The sequence below is a fragment of the Zeugodacus cucurbitae genome, chromosome 3 (genome assembly GCF_028554725.1).
Source record: "Zeugodacus cucurbitae isolate PBARC_wt_2022May chromosome 3, idZeuCucr1.2, whole genome shotgun sequence".
NCBI lineage: Eukaryota > Metazoa > Arthropoda > Insecta > Diptera > Tephritidae > Zeugodacus > Zeugodacus cucurbitae.
The window spans coordinates 4,522,258-4,539,933 of record NC_071668.1 but is presented as its reverse complement, the minus strand read 5'-3'; the positions used below and the strand labels follow the sequence as shown (position 1 = coordinate 4,539,933).

Below are 17,676 nucleotides of genomic sequence, written 5' to 3'. Positions count from 1 at the left end.
CATTTCACAAAGTATTGGACACGTATTTCAATGGATATTATGCCAACTGGAGGCAGCGTTGAGCAGTCAATGTGGATTTTCGGTCCATAAATTTTGTCGCAGCACTTCATTGAACGCAGCAAGTAAAAAAAAAATAAAAGCGGCTGGAAACAGATGAAATGAGCAAACAGAAACACACACATCCACCCACCCACACTACAAGCAAAGCATGTGTTTGTCTATTTCGCACCGACGTAGTGTACACGCAAAGCGCAACCGAAAAACAGGGGACACTAATGAACCACCAACAATAAGCTTGCCAACACATTTTGTTGGCTATTTGCTGGCAATGTATACACTGGTGTACCGCTTATTGTTGTTATTGTTGCTGTTGCTGCACTTTGGCAAAGTGAATTGAAAGAGGCAGAAGGCAGCGTAGGAAGTGAAGACAATCGGCAAGCAGCTAACAACACACACCAGCCAAAGTGCACTGACACACCGTCTGCTGACTGTGCGTTGAATGACTTCGCTGCGGCGTGTCGACGGCGGCGGCGAATTGAAGTGTGCAGCGCAAATGTAGTCGATTATAAAAGGAGTTTTTGCAACGCGCAGCAGAGGCGATGAAAAAAAAAAAAACGCAACAAAAATTAGAGACAGCCGTTGCCAACACCATTGACTAGCACAAAAACAACAACAACAACAGTAATAATGGTAAAAGACGGCACGCAAGAGAGTGAAGACAAAGCGGAGGCAAAGTAAAAAAGCGTCAGTGGTAAACAACAATGACAACACACGCCGACAATTGCAGCAACAAAAACAATAGCAACATTAACGGCGTTGGCAATGAAGGAGCACAAACACACACACGTGCACACTCTTCTTGGCGAAGACAAAAAACGCAGCGCATAAGAAAGGGCGCCTGGCTAAGCAAAGCCCCTGGAATGAAATTGGTAAGTGACACACGCACACCCTCAACGTACAGCCAATACAAAGTGATAACAAAAGCGTAAGAAAACAAAACAAACAAGTAAGGAAGGGCTAAGTTCGGGTGTAGCCGAAAAAGTTATACTCTCGCAATTTATATATTTAACTTTATTTATATCATATAATACATAATTTGACCCACATATTCGTCATATATAGTGCATAAAGTCCATTGAAAGTTGGAAATCATAATATTAGGTTAGAAGCACCGAGGCCCTCGTGTTCGATATATGAGGCTTTAAAAACCTATGGTCCGATTTCGGCGAATTTTTAGAATGGGGCTGCCACACTATTAACATAGTATTTGTGCAAAGTGCTGCACCGATATCTTCACTAGTTCTTATTTTATACATTGTAATGTAAACGATTCAGATTGTCTTCAAAGTTCTGGTATATAGGAAGTAGGCGTGGTTGTGAAGCGATTTGGCCTATTTTCACAACATATCATTGGGATGTAAAGAAACTATTAGAAACCAAGTTTCATTAAAATCGGTCGAGTAGTTCCTGAGATATGGTTTTTGACCTATATGTGGGCGATGCCACGCCCATTTTCCATTTTGTAAACAAATCTGAGTGCAGCTTCCATCTGCCATTTCTTATGTGAAATTTAGTGTTTCTGACGTTTTTCGTTAGTGAGTTAACCCACTTTTAGTAATTTTCAACCTAACCTTTGTATGGGAGGTGGGCGTGGTTATTTCCATAGCTTTATTTATGGCTTCCATTCCATAGCTTTATTTATGGCTTAGTTATGGCACTTTATGTGTTTTCGGTTTTCGCCATTTTGTGGGCGTGGCAGTGGTCCGATTTTGCTCATTTTCAGCAACAATAAGCAACCTTCCTATGGTGCCAAGAAATAAGTGTGCCAAGTTTCATCAATATATCTTAATTTTTACTCAAGTTACAGCTTGCACAGACGGACGGACGGACGGACGGACGGACAGACAGACATTCGGATTTGAACTCCACTCTTCACCCTGATCACTTTGGTATATATAACCCTATATCAAACTCGTTTAGTTTTGGGTGTTACAAACAACCGTTATGTGAACAAAACTATAATACTCTCTTTAGCAACTTTGTTGCGAGAGTATAAAAAGGTAAGCAAAACAGCAATAGCAACAATACTGCAACATTGTTGTTGTTGTTGTGGTGCGCGCGGAAACACTCAGAGGAAGTTGCAGACAATAACAATGCAAACGAAAGGATATTAGGTTCAAACAATGCTGGCGAGTGAACGCAGTGGCGGCGGCGGCGGCGCACGAGCGAATGCACGAAATGGTGAGCCTAACAACAATAATTTGTTTTTGCTTTTCTTTTCTTTGGCATTGTTGCCGGTGTTGTTGTTGTTGTTCGCATTGTGGTTGGGTGTTGCTGCTGTCGCAATTGCAACAAAGTGTTATAGCCCTTAGTGGTTTATGTTGTTGTTGTTGACTGTTTGTTTTTGTTGTTGTTGTTGAATGCTTTTGTTGTTGTTGTTGTTGTTGTTGTTAATTGTTTGTTTTTGGTATTTGTGTTGCTGTTGTTTGGTATTGCTGTATGCCAGCTCTTGCCGTAATTAATTTGCTGTATCTTTCCGCTTGCGCACGCACACACCCACACGCCCACACGAAATTGACTTCAAGCACACACAACAACATGCATTTGGTGCTTGGCACTCAGAGTTGTATTTATGTTTGTCAACTGATTGTTTTGCATTCTGAGAAGTCGGTTGTATTGAGAAGTCGTGGTAGGCTTTAGCAGGAGCTGGCCTTTAGCTGGAGAAGAAATTGAAAAATATTTGTGAAAAAAATTTAATTTGGTAAATTATTTATTATAAACAGCTGAACAAATAAATTAAATTTAGATATATGTATGTAAACAATAAGAATTACTTTGTTGAAGCATTCTAGCTATATTTGTGGAGATTTGGAGAGTGTTTGGCTAAGCTCAAACTAGTTTGGTGGAGACAGAATGGGATAAGAGAATAATAGAACTATAATCCCAAGACGTTTCATTGTTAGATGGTGGAATAAACAATTTATAATTAGAAAGTGTTTACGAATTCAAAAAAATCAAATTAAAAATTTCGATTATAAGAAAATAACACTTTATATTAAAAGTAGCCCAAAAGTCCTTGATTTGTAACAATTTTGTTTCATCTTAGCATGTATATATATATGTTATAATATATAATGAACTCATGATTATTCATGTCACTCACATATTTACAAATATATTTGCTCTAGCAGCAGCACTATCATATACAGGTTTACATTAAATACATATATTTACAGATCAATATTAGTGTATTACCGGGTTACGTATACGCCACAGCCTACCAATTTGTTAATAATACAATACCAATATAAATATATTATAATATATATATATAAATTTGTATATGCATATGTACACATATGCGTTTATTTATTTAGTATATGATCAGCTGCATAGCCGCAACTTTAAATTTAATCCTACAAAGGCAAACGAAAACCACCTATGATAATGAACTGTAATTAAAATTTACATACACACGCACGGTAGTTTAACACATAAGTTTAATTATTTATGCACTTAATTATGCACATATGTACATACACATCCAAATATATTTGTAAAATATGGCAACTAAAGTTATTTAATACATTTAAGCCAAGTATTGCTGAATTTGTGAGTGTGCCTAAATCACGCTATTTTAATGAAAATTCTAATTATATCGAAGCGATTTGTAAAATATTTAAATTATACAGATTGTGGAGATCTTTTGGTATTGTGAATACAATTTATTTTCCTGTATATATATAACATTAAATACAATGTATTAAATGAGTAACCTAATGAAATGAGTTTGAATACACTTTTGGTTATAGACAATATAAGGAATTGAAGGTAAGGCTATAAGCATTGAAGGCAAGTGGTGGCTGAAATTTCAAATTGAAATTAGAGAAGAAAATGCATTATCAAAGTGAGAAGCTAATGTCTTAATGAACATATATGTTTCATTACAAGCGCAGTCCGTCCCCTCACAATTGCAGGTTTGGTTTGTTCCAATCTCCACGCTGCAATGGTTCGTGAATAGTATACGGCTTTTGATATATCAAGCTCAATATAATTATTACTAACTAATTATATTTTTAATAAAATTAGTAAAAATTTGGCCTAAAATGAAAACATATCCCTTGCAATATGCCTTTTTGCTATTTATTCAATGCTTTATAAAAAGTGTTACAGTGATCTGATTTAGTTAAGAAATGCGCCATTTCGTTCGATAATGTGTTTCCATCTAAACGGCAACTTCATAAAACCCTCCTCTTTGAAGCCCCCTCCTTATCTGCGAAGAACTCGGACCACTTTTCACAACCCTCTTTTGAGTTCAACTTTACACCACCAAAGGCGTTCGCCATGGACAGGAACAGGTGGTAATCACTTGGCGCTATGTCCGGACTATATGGTGGATGCGCTAAAACCTCCCATCCGAGCTCCCGTAGCTTCTGACGAGTCATCAACGAAGTGTATGGTCTGGCGTTGTCCTGGTGGAACACTACACCCTTCCTGTTGGCCAATTCTTGCCGCTTCTGGTCGATCGCCTGCTTCAAGCGGTCCAGTTGTTCGCAGTAGATAGTGGAATTAAGCGTCTGGCCATATGGGAGCAGCTCATAGTGGATGATTCCCTTCCAATCCCATCAAACACACGGCAAAACCTTTCCTGCTTTCCGTCAATCCCGGCTTGGCCATTGTTTGGGACGATTCACTGGCCTTCGACCACGACCTTTTTCGCTTGATATTGTTTATTGTGATCTATTTTTCCTCGCCAGTCACCATGCGCTTCAAAAATGGATCGAGCTCATTCCGTTTCAGCAGCATATCGCAAGCGTTGATTCGGTCCAGAAGGTTTTTTTGCGCCAAATCACGCGCGAGCCAAACATCAAGCCTTTTTGTGTAGCCAGCCTTCTGCAGATGGTTTAAAATGGTTTGGTGACTGACTACCATCTCCTGGGTGATGTCACGAGATGCCACATGCCGGTCTAACTCGATTTGCCTACCCATTATTACAATCTTTGAAGTCCAAAAATGTATATGAAATGTTTGACCGAAAAATAATGCTGAAAATACTAAGCAAATATCACCCAAATTGAAAATTTCAATATAAAAATTTAATACCAAAATATAATTGGTAATTTAAAATTGTCAAACTATTTGCTAAAAAAAGCTGCAATGAGCTTATGGCTTTGGCAGTACAGTACTCAACAACCGACTCTTTTGCCTTTCAACTAGTGCAACTGATTAGTATTATTTCGATATTTGCTATTTAGAATATTTGCAAATCAATCATGTGTGTGTGTTCTACGAAAAATATTTACTATTTTCGTACTACTATTTATCTTTACAAAACAGCATAAATATTGAATATCGGAATATTGTTTGTTTGTTTCGAAGTTTATTGCTTTCTTTTTAATCTAAATACAACCGAATGAGCGCAACCACTTATATTTTCATCTAAATTTTGCAAATGTAAATATTTCGTTTTCCCACTTTTTTTTTTGTTTTTTTTTTTTTTGCTTTGACAAAAAGCAAATACAACAAGTTCAACTTATTGCAAACTGTCAAACCAGTGGTAGGTGGAGGGTGTGATAATAGGGTGTAAAGCTTGAGATGATTTTATAGGCAGATTGAGAGATGATGTTTATCGTTTCCATAAGAGGGCGCTACTAGAACAGAATCCAAGTGTTTTGGAGTTAGACTAAGCTTAAGTTAAATAGTTTTAAATGGTTCTAGATTTATAAAATCCGAGCCTCTGTGATATGTGTAACAATCATTCGAAGGTGGTTACTATGTTCCAAGCAAACGTATACTAAAGTTGACTGAGGTCGCTGATACTCTAAAGATATCAGAAGAAGATTTTGTATAAATCCATCTAGAGAGAGCAACATATTCAGAACGCTAAGAATTTCTCTGCAACGTGGTTGTTACGGGCATTCACAATTGACCAAAAACAAAAATGAGAGAATATTGCATTTTCACAATAATTGATTCTACGAAATCAGAGAGTACCCGGATTCTTACTCGGAAAAGGACTGTCAAAGAATCAGAATTAGTTGGGAATTTTGTTTGTCGCTATAACAACAACAACAATATTCAACAACAGTAGTCGAATTTCTGCAGATTTATTGAATATGGGATTCCTATTCACACACCCTTTATATAAGTACCACCATTCCCACTGAAAGTCTTAGTGCCTTGCTTCTATGACACTCTCTCTCTCTCTATATATTTTGGCGCACAGTTATTGAAAATGAATGCATTCAAAAATCATCGCATGAAATCGATTTAACTGACCCTCAAGGTCTGTGAAAGGAACACTTGTACCAAAAGCAACAAAACCCAAAGACGCTAGCGAAGCATAGAGCCGCACAAATAAACGAATAACATTTCCAATATATGCAATACGTATTTATTTTTATTTTTATTTTGATTCGGCTACTAGTTGTTGTTTGGTAAAAATGGAGCTGACGACAGACAGGGGTGCACAATCTAACTAGATACATAGCAAACAGATATAAATACAAACATCTCCAACTTGAAGGTATGTTGGTCGTTGTTGTGTTTTGTGTTGAACATAGCAGATTGTTGTTGTTGCTATTGTTGTCGTTGTTGTTGTGCATTTTTGGGTTAGCAAAATGCTGATTGCGATACGCAACGCCGTCAGAGATAAAAGACGCAGCCGTGTGGCACGCAGACGCTTGTGGCGTACGGGGGAAGCGCTTACGGGTTCACGCACAGGCTGGGCTGGCTGTGTGTGAGTGTGTGTGTGGCGCACGAATTTTGTCAATCGAAACAAATCGATATTCTCGGGAAAAATTGTTGTGTTGCCGTCGCTCAAGCCACTGCTTCACTGGTTGTGGCTGCGTTGTCAATGCTGTTGTTTTTGCTGCTGTTGTTGTTGGGCCTCGACTTTGACGATTTTTACGCTTTTTGCACACATTGACTTTTCTTGGCGAAATTGCTACTGATTGCCTGCGGGACGGCACCGCCGCCGCACAGCCATCACAGCGCGCTCAATGTGGTAGACGGGTGCTCAGCTCAGTCTAGAGTCTAGAGTGTCCCTTTTCGGATTACATTCATAGATACAGCGATACAGAGCTACAAATGGTATTGATGTGTAGGCGAGGGCAATTTGCAAAGATGGAAATGGCCGCAACTGTGTCACAGATATTCGACACTGTAGAAGACACTGAATGTCGAACGGATGGATTGACGTGCCGATGAGCGGACGCACGGAAGTGGAATGCGACCGATACACGTGCGTATGTAGGCAACCAACAACAGCAATAACAACAACAAAAGATGGATTTATTTGCTCTGACTTCTAATCGCGTTGATTTGCAGTTGTACCCAAGAAAATGTGTTCGATATTTGGCTTCGCTTTCCTTTCCATTGGCAAAAGGGGATGATCCCGGACGAATTAGTCTGAGACTGTGAGGAAGTCGCATACGAGTACTGAGGTGCGATACACGAGGAACACACTACATCACTGTGCAAACAAATAAAAACAAATACATGCGTAGACAAGTGTATTGCAGGGGGCACACATTCGCATAAATTTGCAATACAAGCAGCCGGAAATATCGCAATCGTTGTTTACAAACTCGCATTTTTGTACACGGCAGTTTGCCACAAACACATATCGAGACGCTCGTATTTGTTCAGACATATGTAAGCGCCCACACATGCATATATGCTGCTTATAGATTGTTGTTGTTGACAACATGTTAAATACTGATTTATTGCCATTATTGCCGGCTGCTTATTAGTTTTCTTTACTTTGCGAATTTGCAAAGCAAAGCATCGTTGCTTTTTGTCGCCGCTTTGTTGTTGTTGCTGTTGGTTTTTCAGCTATTCCAGCATCAGCACAGCACGCAGCCGAAAATAAGGCGAATAAATTTAATTGTGGTGAATTACTTAAGTGGTGGTACGGTTACGGCACTGATGATGGCAATAATGGTGTTGGCCGGAATGCAGCGCTTTGGCGACGAAACGGTGCTCAAATTTATATGTATAGTAGTCTATATGTTTACTGATATACAGTATAGCTTTGCTGTTATAATAAATGTATATTTGTGAGTTATACACCACACTGAGAGTATAACAGTTGTCATTGATGAAGCAAAATAGAGCGACCGTGGTGAATTTCTTAGCGGTCGAAGTTTCAAAATTAACAGTAAAACAAAATCATTTAAGTACACAGTTCCGAATCTGTTGTAATTTAGATTTAAGGTTAAGAACTTTTCAATAAGACTAGGTGAAGATTAGCTCTATTGACTAAACTTGGCACTTCATACTTGTTAGTTATTCAATTGCCGCATGATTTGACGCAAAAAAACCTTCTGAACCGAATCAACGCCTGCGAACGAACTCGACCCATTTTTGAAGCGGACCATTTTTGAAGCGACGAAAAATGGATCAAATACGACAATATCAAGCGAAAACGTTCGTTGTCGAAGGTCGGTGAATCGTCCCAAACAATGGGCAAGCCGCGGTTGACGGGCAGTAAGGTTTTGCGGTGTGTTTGGTGGGATTTGAAGTGAATCATCCACTTTGAGCTGCTCCCATATGGCCAGACGCTTAATTCTACCATCTTCTGCGAACAACTGCATGGCTTAAAGCAGGCGATCGACCAGAAGCGTCTGAATTGGCCAACAGGAAGGGTGTAGTGTTCCACCAGGACAATGCCAGACCATACACTTCGTTGATGACTCGTCAGAAGCTACGGGAGCTCGGATGGGAGGTTTTATCGCATCCACCATATTGCCCGGACATAGCGCCAAGTGATTACCACCTGTCCCTGTCCATGGCGAACGCCTTTGGTGGTGTAAAGTTGAACTCAAACTTGTGAAAAGTGGTCCGAGTTCTTCGCAAATAAGGAGCGGGTATTCTATGAGGGGGGTATTATGAAGTTACCATCTATATGGAAACAGATTATCGAACGAAACGGCGCATATTTGAACTGAATCCGATCACTGTAACACTCTTTATAAAACATTGAATAAAGAGCAAAAAAGCAAAAATTATAATATTAATTTTTATATTTTCTATACAAGTTATATTCAAAGAGTCTATGAAAGAACTAAGAGAAATATGACATATTTTATTTGAGAATGCTTAAACCGATTTCGTACAGACAATTTAGTTTCTAAAATGCACAAGAATGAAATGCTGTGAATATTAATTTATATATATATTTATTCTTAAAATCTTAACATAAACTCTGATGAGGGACATTTTCTCTTATACATGTTTCAAGTGAAGCAGTTTCGAGTAAAGTAGTTATAAGGTATCTTATAACAGTAACTCACGATTGACGAACTATGTACGGATTGGAGAGAAATAATTTCAAACGAGAGAGAGAGAGAGGGAAACCAGTCACAGCTCACTAACTAATGATAACAAAATCGCTTGAAATATTAGAAAAAATTTTGCACACAAAAATTCTTTATTTTGAACTGAGAAAACTAGTCTTTTATGAATACAAAATTTATGAATCTCTCTTTTTAGTCTTAAGAAATATTTAATCACAATATTGTAATAAATATTAATAAGAAACTCAGTTAGTCGTGCAATGAATCAAAATAATTATCGAGGCAGCAATTTATAAGTATAATATTACATACACATATCGGTGCCTCTAACAGCATATTTAAAATGAAATTGCAAATGAAAGTCACCAAAACAATCTTTGCAAGAAGCGACGAACACCACAGATACTCGCATAACGGTGAGAGAGCTAAATGAGTGAGCGCATTGCCAGCTGAGCACGAATGTTTGGCACGCGAGGTTGAATAATCTCAAAGCTAAATAACCCAAAACGAAGCGCAGTTTTCAGCAGGACATTGAACGATATGCTGCGAGCAAGAGTATAACAGTTATCCACAGCTGATTTGCAGCCAAGAAGCGCACGCAAAAGTTAGGTTAAACAGAATATTTGGTGAGAGTAAGCTTTCGAGAGCGGCAGGCTGCTTAAAGGATAAAAACTGATGTGAGCGCTCGTGTGTTGGTTAGAGAGCAAAAGCGAAGGACCTGCAAACTTGCACAGCTATTACAGTGGCAGCTATGGCGTGTATGACACTTTGACGCACACCCATTTCGCGAACACGCGCCGAATGCCGGCGATGAGAGCGAATTGAGAGCGGCAAGTACCAAAATTCGACCGACAACGACGAAAGCGTTGACTTGAGAGCGCTAAACAGTAGGTCGTCAGCAATGATTTGTACTACGCTGCTGTGGCGTTCACACAGCACAGTATACGGTTTGGCTTTTGGCACACGAGGGGGCAACGAAGGCAGGAAAAAATGAATGCATAAGCGACGGCGTGATTTGGAAACTAGTCTAACAGCGTCTTTCGTAAATGACACTACGCTGTCGCGTCGTTCGTCGTTCGCCAGAGCAGCTGAGTGCTACTGTATGGAATTTGTGTTAAAAAATAAATCGGTTATTACTATATTATACAAGACGTTGTTTAATTGTATTACTTTATGTAATTGACCACTGAAGTGAAGCCTGGTTTAAATGTGTGTTATTTAAAAAAATAATTAAAAGAAAATTTCCAAAAACAGCCGAGATTTCTAACAGCGTGTGGAACATTGGAGTGAAATCAGCTGTGCTGTGTAACGCCCAAATTGCTGCAAGTTTGACAGCGAAAAGCAGTAGTCACAATGACAAGCAATCAGTGTGGGCAGGCAGCGCTGGAATTGTGTCAAGAAATAGTGCACCTACGCCTCTGATAATTTTACACTAATGAAGTATGAAAATAAATAAAAATTTTGTGAGATAAAAGTGTCGATTAAAATAAGTAAAGAGGAAGTGTCGATTCGTGCGAAAATTCGTGAAAAAAACTCGCGTGTGAAATTGGAATTGTCTCATGCGAAATGTAAACAAATTTTGGTAGCGTGTTTGTGTTATGAGGTGGCAGAAGCCTTATTGTAACTGGAGTAAGGATTATCTACAAACAAATTAGAGACTTGTGGAAGAAATTTTGAAAGTTTATAACTGAAAATTAGAAAAGGTGAAAAGGCAAATAGAAGTTAATAACTTTCAAGATTTTATATATGTGAGTTTTAAACCGGGATTAGTATGAGTCAAGCAAGCAAAGAGTTAACTTTGTATTAACAAAACCAAGTGCAAAGTACATACATATGTGTTCAAAAGAGTGCTCAAAAAGTTGCAAACCAAAATACAGATGATTAGTTTTGATTGTTGTAATTGTTGAGTAACAGAAGTGTATTTAAATATTTGAAATAATATTCATAAAAATATTGAAATATTGGATCAAAATATTTCTTGAGCAAAACAACAAATAAAATTTAGTCGGAATCTACAAAAAGCTAAACTTTTCGAACGAAGGTAAGTCAGTTTTTAGAGATAGCTGATTACACATATTAATATAAAGACCCTAAATTTTATTTGAAAACCGATAAAAATATATGTGACCATAATGTATTTTAAAAAAATTAGATTAAGTATTTATAATTAAGAATATAGTTCTGTATTTAAATTAATGCTCACATTTTAAACAAAATTAATTTAAAGATAAATATAAAACAGAAATTGGATTGGTTCATATCTTTTCAATCATATTTACTCATGTCAAAAATTCATCTTGATGTGTGTGTGGATGTCTTTTCGAATCATTGGCGCCAACAGCAGCCAATAGCACCACACTGAACTCAATAAAGTTGATAACAACAACAAGTATTAAAAACTAAAATGCCTTCACTTACTAATGAGGACATTACATTTTCAATATCTGAATAGATTTCTCGCAGCAAAATGTATTAGACTATTAATATACAAAACAAAATCCTCAAACCATCTATCATATGCACACTATCTTCATTTAAAATAATATTATAATCTGTCTTATAATTAGCCTACTAACAACAATATGAAAACTTTTACCCACCAAACACATATCTCGATTTCATCCGCACTATATAAACATTTGTATATAGCACCTATGGCATGTGCCCAACGACCACCCACAGACACTCTCACTCCCATCCGCTTTTATTTACATCGTCGAAACTTTCTGCTGTTTTAATGCAAGTTTGACAGATATTTCAAAATTATGATTGATTTTAATTGACAGTTGCTATGCAACGTGGACACGTGACGTGACGCAACGGTATTGTCTGTGGCTACGCACAGGCACTCGTGCGTACAACGAGTCGCCGACAGCGCTACACATGCTATGGCAACCGAAGTTTTCGCTTTTAGTTTTCGCTTTCATTAGCACCTTGGGTGGCCACCGTATTTTCGCTGTGTGTGGCACTTCAAGATCACTTAAAGTTGCTGCAAAAGTGTCAACTGTCAAACGCTGCTAATGCAACGCTGCCGAGCGCCGTGTGTGACAGGTGAGGACGAGAGCGCTAATGGTTTGTTGTAATGAAATGAAAGGAAATATGCTGCGCGTAACACTTAAGTGTTTAGAAGAAGTATTCGAAAAATAATTATTATTTACTTGAGTAGAGTATGGGAGTTTGATCTGCAAATTCTTCCAGGAGGGAACATACATATATGATATTTTCTGTACTATACTTTATAGTACTTTGCAAATCTAAGGAATCAGAGGTTAATATTCGTTGCGTTGTATTGCTATGCTTTCTATGCTAGTATAAAATGGATATGTGTAATATTTTCAACTCTTTTCGAACATAGCACTAAAGATGGCTTACAGTATCCCTCAATATAATACAGTGGAACTTCTCTAACTCGAGTCACTATAATCTACAAAAAAAGAGTTAGAGAGACTTCGAGTTATAGAATATTCATTAAAACATAAATTGTTCAAAAAGCTTTAAAGTATAAACAGTTTTAATTATATCCTCCACATAAAGTTTTATTTAAATACATTAAATAATTTATTCTGTAATGTTATTTGGTGTACTTTGCTATTTTTTGGCTATTGACGTCTATATCACATGCCTTTGTTACATGATTTATGAAATCCATTAGAGTAATATAATATTTCTTGTTCTCCTCCATACGATATAGAGGGACACTTTTAAAATTCTTCCTCTATAGTAAAATTTTATATTTTGTAATATGCCCTGACCAAAAAGTTCAATTTATGGAAGAAAATTGAGAAATGGAAGTTCGAGTTATAGAAATTAGAGTTAGGGAAGGAAATTTATATGAAATTTGGCTTCTAAACGCTATTGCCAATTCAAGTGTTCGAGTTATGGAGATCTTCGAGTTATGAAAGTTCCACTGTATCTATTATGTAATATAATACTATACTAGCGCATATTTTTACAAGAAAATATAAATTTCTGTAGAAAAATCTGTGTATTGAAGCCATAAAAATATTTAAGTGGATATTTTCAATTAAAGTTGATACACATTTTAGGGATTTTTAGAGAAAATAGTACATCTTTATAGTGACACAAGGTCAAACTTCCGATGCATCCATGAAATAAAACTAAAAGAGCTTTCTGCAATCGTTTTATCCATCCAGAGTAGTACTATTAATGTTTTTAGGATCTAGATAGATGTCAAATACACGCAAAACTCATCCGAAAAGTAATAGAATATACTCAATAACACCTGAAGCAAAGATTTTTACAGAAAAATAAGCAAATAAAAACCAGAAAGGTTTGGTAAAAATTAACATATGAAAGATTTCTAAAAAATTTAAATTTTTATTTAATTTTAGAATCAATTCTGTAACAAAATTGACACATTTGTTGCTTTCTTTCGTAGCTTTAGTAAAAATATTCCAATAAGCTCCACATTAATTAATAACAATAATTTATTAATAATAACTTTCTAATTAATCACTGTGAAACCAGCCTTCGTTTGATGTATTAGCCAAACTTAATGAAAAGAAATGTAATTAAAATTTGTTGTTGTAATTACAATGGCATTTCATTATATGCGCTTTTGCATTTAACACAATTTTTTTTAGTTTTGTTAAATTAATTAAACCGTAATTTTCATTACAAATTGAAAAAGTAAATAAATGCTGCGATTATTTATTGAAGACAAAACAACAAAAAAAAACAAAAAAAAAACAAAAACAAAATGTGCAAACGCCAGCAAAAGGCAAACAATGAATTAAAACAATAAAAATTAATTAGAACACACTGTAAATAAATAAAATGCGATCGGATTGAATGAATTGAGCGCAAAATGCATAAAAACGGCACACAGATATAAAGAAACACACATATGTGTGTAAAGAGAGAGCGGCAGCAGCGCACAATAACGGCATATAAATCATGTGGTCGCGCAATAAAAAGGATTAAAAGTTGTCAACAGCAGCGACAGAGACGGTGGTGGCGACAGCAGCGGCAGGCAAAGGCAAACAACATGACAAAATAGTAATAATTAACAAAGTGTGAAGCCGGAGCAACTTAGAAAAAACGTATTTAGTACAACAAAGCCAGCAGAAACAACAAGGCAACAAGCAATGCAGCGAAATGACGCTGTATATGCAACAACAAAAACAACAACAGCAGTAGTGAGTGGCGCAAAAAATCTGTGAACGCACTGACGACAGTTAGCTTTTTGCAATAGTTGCAATATTAGCTTGCGTATTGTTATTGTTTTTGTTCCACAAGCTGACACTCGCCTGTTTTGGCGCCACTTTTCTAATGAAATAGCTGAAAAGCGCGAAACAATTGAAAAGCGAAAATAAATATAATAACAAAATGCAGTTAGACAACAACAATAACAAGCAAAGTTTTCATTGAAAAAATGCGAAAAAATACCAACAACATAACAACAAGTGCACAAAGTATTTAGCAAAGCCAAAGTGACAAATAAATAAATTTTATTGTCGTTGCCGCACAATTGAAATTAATCAGACAGTTGTCTAGTTGCCGTTTGGTATTTGGTTATTGTTGTAACTTGGCGCTATTTTGCTGCAGCTTAAAATTTATGGTCAGTGCTAATTTATGGCAAAAAAAATCGCAAAAAATCGCATGCACATTTATAACAAAAGAATTTTAAATTTTAAGCCAACTTTTTCCAAATTTTTCTTTCTTTGATTGTCCCCGAGCACATAAAAACAATGTGGCAATTTGCTGCGCGCAAATATTTTTGTATGCGTTGTAGCCGCAACAAAATAAAATTTAATATGCAAAGCGGAAATGCGTGAAATTTGCTTAACGGCAAAAAAAAAATTGTTTAAACAAAATATATTAAATTTCGTTTGAATATTGAAATTTCAAAGCAACTCTTCGGGCACTTGTTTGATTTGCGTGAATTTGTTTTTATGCGAATTAAAAATGTGGACAGTCTTTTGAGCTTTCGAAAGAAATATCACATTATGAAGCGTTCAAAGCGTGAGTAAATGTATGGAAACTGAAAGTAAATTATAATTTTTTTATTAATTATATTATTTATTATAACAAAGAAATTTTCATTAATTTAATTTTCCAAGAAGACAATATTTCAGTAAAATTTTTTAGCTCGAAAATTTCACAGTAAATCTGGTAGACTTTTTTCATCTCCAGTAATTATTTTTTCAATATTATTCAAATATTCCTTATCCTTTTTACTTTTTACTAATATTTTTTTAAAACAAAAATCCTGTTTTCCTATTTTTCAAATATTATTTATCCTTTTTATTTTTTACTAATATTTTTTAAAAATAAAAATCCTGATATACTCACTTAAATTAAACTATCTGAAAAGCAATTTCTCCTTTGCACATTATTTCTGCAATTTACTTCAAATGAACTTTCAACTCTTCCGCATGAGCCTACACACATTCCTGTTTGAAGTTTGTACGTAATTCCCTAAATGATTTGTAAATGCGGAAGTAAAAGTGTCCCAACGTACATGAGATAACTATGAGATGAAAGCATATATGAAAGCGAATACTATAGCAATATTAGTGTGGAGCATTTTTGCGATTTCTTTTTTTCATATTTTTAATTTAATATATAAAATATATTTCTTTAAAGAAAAAATGAAATTCGTTTAATTTTGAGTAAGAAATATTTGAAAAAATATTGCATTTTATTTTCAAAATTATTTTAAAATAAATATATACGTGAAATCGTTAAAAAAATGTTGCCTACCTTTAGGCGCAACTATATTTTGGAATATATCATGATTTTCAGTCACATTAATCTATAATAAAATAATTAATGTCCTCAACAAGTACAAAATCGTCAATAATCTTACATTTTTAGCAATTTGTCGCTCGATTTAGTTGTAAGAAGTATTTTAATGCTTTAGTAAAGGGATTTCAAAAGTTATAAAAATGAATAGCAAATAAGAATTTTCGAAATATTTTCTGAATAATGTTAACCATTTCACCTTCGTATTTTATATTTAATCATGTTTGCGGTACTACAGGAGATTTTCATATTATTTTAACTACTTTTCCTGGGAAATTAGCGAAAAATGTTGCCTACATCTAGGCGCATTAACATTTTTAAAGCATTTATTAATGTCTTATATTTCATATTTAATATTGTTTTGTGTGTTAAAGGAGTTATTTCATTTTTACTATTTTCCTGGGAAATTAGCTTAAAATGTTGCCTACATCTAGGCGCATTTATATTTATCAAGCATTTATTAATGTCTTATATTTTATATAATATTTAATGTTGTTTTCTGTACTAACTACTTTTTCTGGAAAATAAGCCAAAACTGTTGCCTACATCTAGGCGCATTAACATTTTTAAAGTATTTATTAATGTCTAATGACACCTATAATACACCGAATCACATGTTAGTTAAATGAGTCAATTTAATTACATTTCTAGATGACCTCAACTGACACTATAGCTAGTATTTTATATTTTTCGAATGACTTGAATGGAGAACCTTACATTTTTCGTACTTAGTTTCCATTTTGTTTAATACATGAAAATTTATTCCTAGTTTTAGTTAGTTAACTCAACTATTGAGCCACACTTTGTGTTTTCCCATTTATTATCTACCCAAAACGCCACATCCTTATACGCACACAGACCGAACAAAAGCATCCCTGAGTATATGGATTCGTTCATGAATTCCCATTACATATTTGCGTAACCGCAAGTAGGAAGTGTGAAAACATTAATTTCAACTTTGGTTATATCAATAAAACTTTTGCCATTCTACTCATTAATTCATTTTAATAAATTAAATTTGCCACACACAAACCCCGGCAAGCCAAGGCAAGTTAATGACCTGAACTCACTGAATGACTACACACTATTCATAATATTTCATAAAGCAAATGTGTGTTTGTGTGTGTTCGTTAGTAGCTAGTTTAATGTATAGCTTTGTTATATCCGCTGCATAATGACAGTGTTGCCACATTTGTTTGGCACAAAACCGGCGCGCACATTCATTGTCACGTTTTTAATAATGAAACTAAGTGGCAAGTGGTAATTTATTATTTAACATAAATTAGGTCTCATTAGAAACCTTGAAACTACAAAAGAAATGGCAGGAAAACGTTAATGAGACAACACACAATCGTACCATATATAGAGAGGGAGAAGGAGATTTGAGTGTATTGAATTTGGCTCGCAGAGTGTGTGTCATATGTGTGAGTTTGTGTAAGGGATATGCATGTGAGCCAGGATAATGCGCTTAGTTTCGTTTCAAGGCAAAGCATTTACATATATTTATTTTTTGCTTTTATTTGCTTTTCTTCTGCGATATACTAGAGCTTCTGAGCTTCTGAGCTGCCATGATTTAACGCCACATTTGTCAGACATTTAGTCAAGTAGT

At 35.5% G+C, this 17,676-nt stretch overlaps 1 non-coding gene across 1 annotated transcript in view; it reads left to right on the top strand.

Annotated features, from left to right (window-relative positions):
* The first annotated feature begins 10,170 nt into the window (after window positions 1–10,170).
* LOC105213071 (uncharacterized) overlaps window positions 10,171–17,676 on the top strand; it is a 105,368-nt gene continuing 97,862 nt past the window's right edge. The window contains exon 1 of the transcript XR_008470456.1: window positions 10,171–11,340. This is a non-coding gene — a transcript (uncharacterized LOC105213071). The remainder of the gene's footprint in view (window positions 11,341–17,676) is intronic.